At 37.3% G+C, this 7466-nt stretch overlaps 1 protein-coding gene across 2 annotated transcripts in view; it reads left to right on the top strand.

The window, feature by feature from the left end:
• The window catches only part of CGNL1 (cingulin like 1), a 157327-nt gene that overhangs the window by 14690 nt on the left and 135171 nt on the right, over positions 1-7466 (top strand). The window lies entirely within an intron of this gene.

The following is a 7466-nucleotide window of genomic DNA, read 5'->3' as shown; positions in this document are numbered from 1 at the left end:
TCCAAACTAAGTCATCCAATTGTCAGTCTAGGGCTTGTCCTTCCACACCCAGGCAGAGTTGTGACTGCTATATCCCAGCCCTGTGATGATGGCACCTTCTTTCCTGAAGGAGCCAAGTGAGCCTTGTACCTCGGGGCAATGCTTCAGGAGAAGTAGAGTGAAATGTTGGCCAAGGGTAAGCAGCCTTTGTATTGCCTTTTCTGAAGTGTGCCCCCCACCCTTTTTTTTTTTTTTTTTTAGTGAAGAGCTGCTATACTCTCCAAGGAAGAAAAGGGTCTGGCCATTAAGGGAAGATGCACTGAAAATAGATGGGGCCTTAAACCCTCTGAGGCTGAAGGTGTGAGGAGACGGACACTCTCACGTGTGCCGTGGATGCAATTATAAATCCAGTGGACTTCTTTTAAAAGAGCAGTTTGGCAGTGGGGGATATTTCACCTACAAGAAAACAAAACTCAATTAAAAGTGCTTTAAATAGTAAGAACATTTATTATCTCATGGAAACCAGGAGTCCCAAGTTCGGGTAGTTTTGGGGTTAATGGAAAACCAGGTGCATTTCCTCTTTCCTCTTTGCCAGACTCAGTGTTCGACAGTAGTTCTCAAGCTTGTCTCCTCATGGTCTCTACGTGGCTGTAGCTGCTCCTACCTGTACCCTCATCCACAGTGATGGTCAGTGGCAGGAAAAGAGGAAAGCAGAGAAATCTTTGCTGGGATTACCCCCGTAGAACTTTCACGTCCTTTTGGCAAAAATGGGTCCGATGCTTTCTAAACCAATGACTGGCCTGGGAAGATAAGGCTTCCATAGCTTATTTAAGTCAGTCTTAGGCCTCGATGGGGGCCCAGCCTTCCCTGAAGCACACGGACACTGGGGTAGAGGGGACAACACTGGAATTTTGCTGGCCAGGGATGGGAGGGAATGGACAGTTGCTGTGGGTAGGTAGCCACTGGTATTGGCCATAGCATTATCTCTCACAATTAAGAAAGGTGATATATAGATTAACTCACCTGTTCCACAGTTAGGAATTTATCTTACAAATATAACTGCACGCATGTGCTGGCACATATACAAAGGTGTTTGTTACGTCATTATGATAGCAAAACACTGGAAATAACCTAAATATCTTGTTAAAATATCTCTTAACAGGGGTCTCGTTAAGTAAATTAAAGTATAAGCACATTATAGGATTGGACAAATCTGTAAGTACCAATAAAGGAAAATTAAAAAAAAATATTTTTAAATAAAGTGTAAATCAGAATATATTCTGAGATCTCATTTTTGTTTTTAAAAATAGTCTTAATTCTTGATTATAAATACAAATTTCTGGAAGACATCCCAAGAAATATGGTTATTTCTAGGCTTTGAGAATTGGTGGTGTGGTTGAGAGAGACCTTTTTTTTTTTTTCACTTTGTGCTCTTCCTGACTGTTTGAATTTTATAAAAATCATGGCATGTATTACCTTTATAATAAAAGAGAAAATGATAGGCATTTTCTTAGTGTCTACAGGGGCTTAAGGAGAAGAAACTGGGGCCCTTTGTGAACATTGTCAAAAATGGTGGCGTTGGGGGGGGGGGTGGAAGTGCCATTTGGCTGTGCGCGATCAGAGTGAAGGGAATTTGTGGAAAGAAAAAGTTCAGAAATGAATTAAGGACATTTTTTTATGTCCATTAACTGGTGCAGTGTCTTATACATAGCAAGCAGAGTCACATCTGAAGAATGAATGAATGTTTCGGTAAAGACCCAAAGCAACTTTATGAAGTGCCAAAACTCAACCAAGCAGTTCAAGTCAGCAAGAAAGTAGATTTTATTGGAAATTTATTTTGTAAATAAAATATGGCTGCTGTTTCCTACTTTTTCTTTGAACTCCCAGGGTCTAATTCGTTGCCAAGAATCAGTCTAGAATGCAACTTTCTATTCATCATCCATCTCATACTGAAGGGCACTGCACCACGTCCTGAATAATAAAGCTGAACGTTTTTACGACTAAGGGTAAGCAAAGACAGGAACGACCATTGTGTGTTAGCTGTGTTTATAGATGTGGCTTCAATGAAGAGGTATCTAGAAGTCCTAAACTCTGTTAAGGATAGAATGAGCAGTTATTATTATTATGGTGTTTGTTTGTTTGTTTGTTTTTTTTAGCAAAATAAGGTTCTTTGATACCTGGACTAATCAGAAAGTTGCTGTTAATGATTAGTCACTCTGATAATAGAGAAAAACCACAGATAATAGTGAGTAGGGATTTTCGATCTGATTTTTGGCCAGCGTTGATAGAAAAGTGTGGATGGGCCTGTTGGTGAAATGAAAGAATTAATATGTAGTAATATTTTCAAGTATAATTCTCTTCCACATAGAGAAACAAAGGCATATGGGTATTAAAAAGCCTTTTTTCTAAGAGAGGGTAGGGGGAAGGGGAACTAGGGTGCTACCTTATGTTGTGTTGAATTTCTTCGTAATTCCCTTGCTTGAGGGTTCTCTCTGAATTTGATTCTTGTAAATCAGAGAAAGAATGTTGCAACTGACATTTTCATTGAGTTGCTTTTAACTTTTATACCCTTGGGTTTTAGCATTTAGTCCTTCTGTAATGGCTACCGGATGCCCACTCTATTCAGACAATGATGATATCGTTGAGCTATGGTAAGATCATTTCCTTTGGAACAAAACGAAAAGCTTTTTGTGCTCACAATTGGAGGAAAATGTAAAATTTTAGTGGGGTTCCTTTGCTACAGGTTGAAAAGAGCCCATGTTTGAACACCATCGACTTTGTGGCTCAGTGTGCTTTCGAAATACAAAAAGCGAGTATATTTGGAGAAGGGTAATTTTTCACACCTTATTGGAATCATTTTGGGATCAAGAGAACCTGGGATCATTGGTATATTATGTTCTAGAGTGATTTAAATTATATGTGAGAGAGAGAGGGAGGGAGGGAAAAAGGAAGGAAAGGAAGAAGAGAGGGAGGGAGGAGGGAGAGACTGAGAGGAAGAAGGACGAGGAGAAAGGAGAGAGGGAGAGTTTGTGTGTGTGTATGTGTATGCCTATAAAACCAAATATTCATGCTCATTTGACATGATTTTAGTACACATCCTTGTCTGGTTTTTAGACTGTCCTAGATCTGTAAAATATGTGATTAATATAATTTTAGACAAATTCTGCATCTACATCACAAATTACAATAAAAATTAATAATAATACTAATAAAGCACTCAGTAGTGCTTGACACTGTTTTAAGCATTTAATATCTATTAACTCATTTAGTCCTTATTATCCCACTTTATAGTTGAGGAAACTGAGGCATAGAGATTTTAAGTAACTTGATACAGCTAGTAAGCGCTGGCTCTAGGTTCAAGGCCAGGCAGTTTGTCTTTCCTAAGTTGAAAGCAATTAAAATTTAATTGAAGCAAAAATTCGTGAGACATGAGTCATGCCTAAATCTACAGGTTAATCTTGTAAATTGGAGACTATTCTCCAGTGTTGCTAATGTGTCATTTAACTAAAATGGTCTTATATAATCCAAATCCTTTGCTTCATGACCAACATTTTACATTACTTTATACAGCAAGCATATATTTAAAAAATTGCTTAAGCTGTAAATCTGAAATACATTAAAGACAGTAAATTTAGCTAGTCAACAGGAAAAACTTTTAACAGAGAGTTTTTTGTCTCCTCTCTTTCCTTAGGGAAGAAAGATGAGCTCTTTCAGTTCCCACATGACTCCTCAGTTTAAAATGAATTATTCCACCAGAATAAAATATTCTTTTCTGCAGAAAAAGCAGCTACTGCTTTCAGAAGCTAAAGTCATTTTTCTCTTCAAAAGTCTGTGATTAATCCCAAGGCATGACTCCTGCCAGTTTCCTCTCTTTGAAACCTCAGCAGCAATAAAAGTAGTGATTCACCCTTCTTGAAATAAGTGCTGTAGTTGGTGTCCTACAGATGACTTCTGAATGCCCAGGTCACAGCCTGTGCTTCTGGCCTTGAGTGATAGATAAGAACAGGAACTGGGAGAGATGGTGTCACAAAGTGATTAAGAGCTTAAAGTTTAGAGCAGTGCCTGGCACCTAGGAAGACCTCAGGAGGTGTTTGTCCCTGCTACTGTTGTGCTTTTGCTTGGTGCGGGGCACTGTGGTAAACACTACATGCATTGCCTAATTTAATTCTCATCACATTCCCATCCAGTAGGCGATGTTTTTGTTTTTATCTCCATTTACAGATGTAGAAATGGAAGCTTAGAGAGGTTAAGAAATTTACCTAAGTCCATACAGCTAGTAAGTAGAACTCTGGTACAAACCCAGTTTTTTTTGTTTTTGTTTTTTTAAAAGTAGAAATGTACAGAATCTTTCAGAAGCTGTCTTGTGCTTCCTCCCGGTCATATTCCTCAGCAAAGATAACCACCATCCTGTTTCTATCACTACATGTAAATTTTTCTTGAACATCATAAAAATGGAATTGTTTTTCTATAGTGTATACTCTTTTGTGTCTGGCTTTTTTTCATTTAACATGTCTGAAATTTATCCATGGATTTGCATGAAGCAGTAACTTGTTCTTTCTCATTACTAAATATATTGCTACATTTCTCATTGCATAGTTTATTGTATAAGTATATACCTCGATAATTGATTTATTTCCTGTTGCTGAGCTTTTGAGTTGTTTTGTAGCTTTTGGCTGTTATTAATAGTGATACATTCTCGTATATGTATGTAGGTTCCTTGGGTATGTAGCTAGGAGCAGAATTGCTGGGGTTTCATATATGTGGAGCTGCGGTCAATACTGTGGAACAGTTTTCCAAAGTAGTTGTATCAGTTTACACTCTCACCTATCAGTATGTGAATTTCAGTGACTCCAGTGTCAACACTTGGTATTGTGTATCATCTTCATTTTAGTCACTTTGGTGAGTGTGTAGTGGAACCGTATTGTACCAAACTTGGTCACTCAATAGATGCTTATTATAAAACTTGGAAAGTACAGGAAAGTATAAGTATAAAATTAAAAACATTTCGGTATACAATCAAGATACACAGTCATGCGCTGCATAATGACGTTTCAGTTAATATTGGACTGCATGTACAGTGGTGGTCCTATAAGATTATAATGGAGCTGAAAAATTTCTGTTAGTGACATCATAGCCATGGTCATATCATAGTCTAACGCATTACTCACGCGTTTGTGATGGTGCAGGTATAGGTGCAGGTATAAACAAACCTAACTGCACTGCCAGTCCTATAAAAGCACAGCACATACAATTATGTCCAGTACATAATACTTGATAATAACTATGTTACTGTTTATGTATTTAGTATACTTAAAGAGTATACTTTAGAGTGTACTCTTTCTACTTGTAAAAAAAGCTTTCTGTAAAATAGTATGCTGTGTTATGTGGGCAGTAGCCTTATACCTCTTGTGTTTACTGCATCTCTTGATTGCATCATGTCTCTTGTGTTTTATTTAATCTTGTGTTGTTTTGTACTCTAACATGCAGTATAGGCTTGTGGCCTAGGAGCAATAGACTGTTCCGTGTAGCCTAGGCGTGTGGGAGGCTGTACCATTTGGGTTTGTGTGAGTGCACTCTGTGATGTTTGTATGACGAAATCGCCTGCTGATGCATTTCTCAGAACATATGCCCATTGTTAAGTGGCGCATGACTGTATAACTGTTAATATTTGGGTGTGTTTTCTCCTTTTTTTCCACAGTATATATGTATGTATATGTATGCTGCATACAAAATTGGAGTTATTTTGTGCAGGAAAGATACTGTTAATGGGTGTATTTTGCGTGCCCATATAATGGCATAGGAAAGCCGTGAAGGGAATGCTCAGAATAGTCTTAATGATATTATAAGTGTGCGCCGTATTTCTATTTTCCTATTATATTTGGAGGAAGAAGGAAAGGGGAGAGGACGCTGGCATTTGTTGTGTGCCCGCCGTGTCCCGGGACTGCAGTGCTGGGAGGTGCTGAACTGTTTCCGAGTAGACTTGAGTGCAGTGTGAAAGTGTAAACCCGCATGGCCTCGTATAATGCATGGCATGTTTGAAAAATAAGTCTATTTCGTACCCGGTAACTGAGCGTGTTGGAAAACCAGGCTCACATTTTAGTATAAATTGAGCTTAATTAAACTGGTAGGTTGTTAGCCTTGTTGGGAAAGTACACACACCTCTATTGTTTTAACCCACTTGAACATTAACACACAGGGAACAAACAGCGCTTTGAATGGAGAATACTTACTTCATTATCTGGTGCACAGTCTTCGTATTTTAAACAATTGTCCTGTTTCCTTCAAATGCATTTAATCCAACTGCTTGTTGTTGTTCAGCATTGAATCTAATCTCAAAATCCAAAGTATACTCTGTATTTGAATAATTTGCACTATTGGCTGAAATCCTCATGACAATCAGTAGAGATCTCTTAGTTTTCTCCTAAGAGCGGAAGGTATGGAATCTTTCTATTCAGGATTGCTGACCTAGAGTAAAGTTCTTATGAGTATAATTAATTTTGGGTGCGTGTGGGAATTACTTTTAAGAATAACGAATATTTAATCTAATGGCTTTAAAAAAGTAAACATCAGAATTCATAAAACTTTATTCAGTAAATACAAACTAAGTAAAAATAATAGCTTAATTGTATGACATGTTGGGCAATTAGATATTTCATGTTAGTTCATTTTCCTGATTTTGGAATTTTATTTCTTCAAGTGGTAAGACTAAATATTTAGCTTTTAAATTGAGATTTCAATAGGGACACATTTCCTAGACAATGAATAAAATTTACCTTTTTCATTCTTAGTGATCTCATTTATCATGGAGATATCTTTTAAGTGCCAAAGTTGTCTCATTCCTATATGAAATAGTTGTGGAAGTTGCTGTGCTTCTAATTCTCATGACTGCTCTTTGTGGTTCTCCTGTCAGCGTCTGTAACTGATAAGACCTGTTTGCTTCCACCGCAGCTTCCACTTCTATGTATTGCTTCTACTTGGCCTTGGGTTAGGGATTGTAATTTCCAACTGTGTAGGGGTGTATGTAAGAAGAAAAGGAAGAAGGAAGCTGACGTTGAATTATTATGTGTTGGATGCTGGGTTAGAGACAGCCTGTTGCCTAAAAGGAAACTGTGGGCTTTTGAGCATCACCATTTTACATGCTCAATGGCCATATCAGCTTCCATTTATTTTTTCTTTCTCATTATAATAACATTGTAATAAAAATTAAAGCATTACAAAAATGTGTGATTTAAATCGAAAGCACCCTAGTTTATCACCCCAGTCATAACTATTCTTTAAGAATTCTGTAAACATTTTTTTTTAGATTTTTATGTAACTTTATACATATGAGTAACTTTATAGAAATGAGGCTACTCTATACATAAATTATTTTGATACTTTAAAAAACAGCATATCTTGATACTTTCCATGGCTGTGTATATAAATCTTATTTTTTAATAGCTTCCTGGTATTCTGTGATATGGATGTAGCATGGTTTAGCTAACCTA

Source organism: Pteropus vampyrus, unplaced genomic scaffold (genome assembly GCF_000151845.1).
Source record: "Pteropus vampyrus isolate Shadow unplaced genomic scaffold, Pvam_2.0 Scaffold85, whole genome shotgun sequence".
In the NCBI taxonomy this organism is placed as follows: domain Eukaryota; kingdom Metazoa; phylum Chordata; class Mammalia; order Chiroptera; family Pteropodidae; genus Pteropus; species Pteropus vampyrus.
The sequence above is the reverse complement of the archived record's forward strand: the minus strand, read 5'-3'. Positions and strand labels throughout refer to the sequence as shown.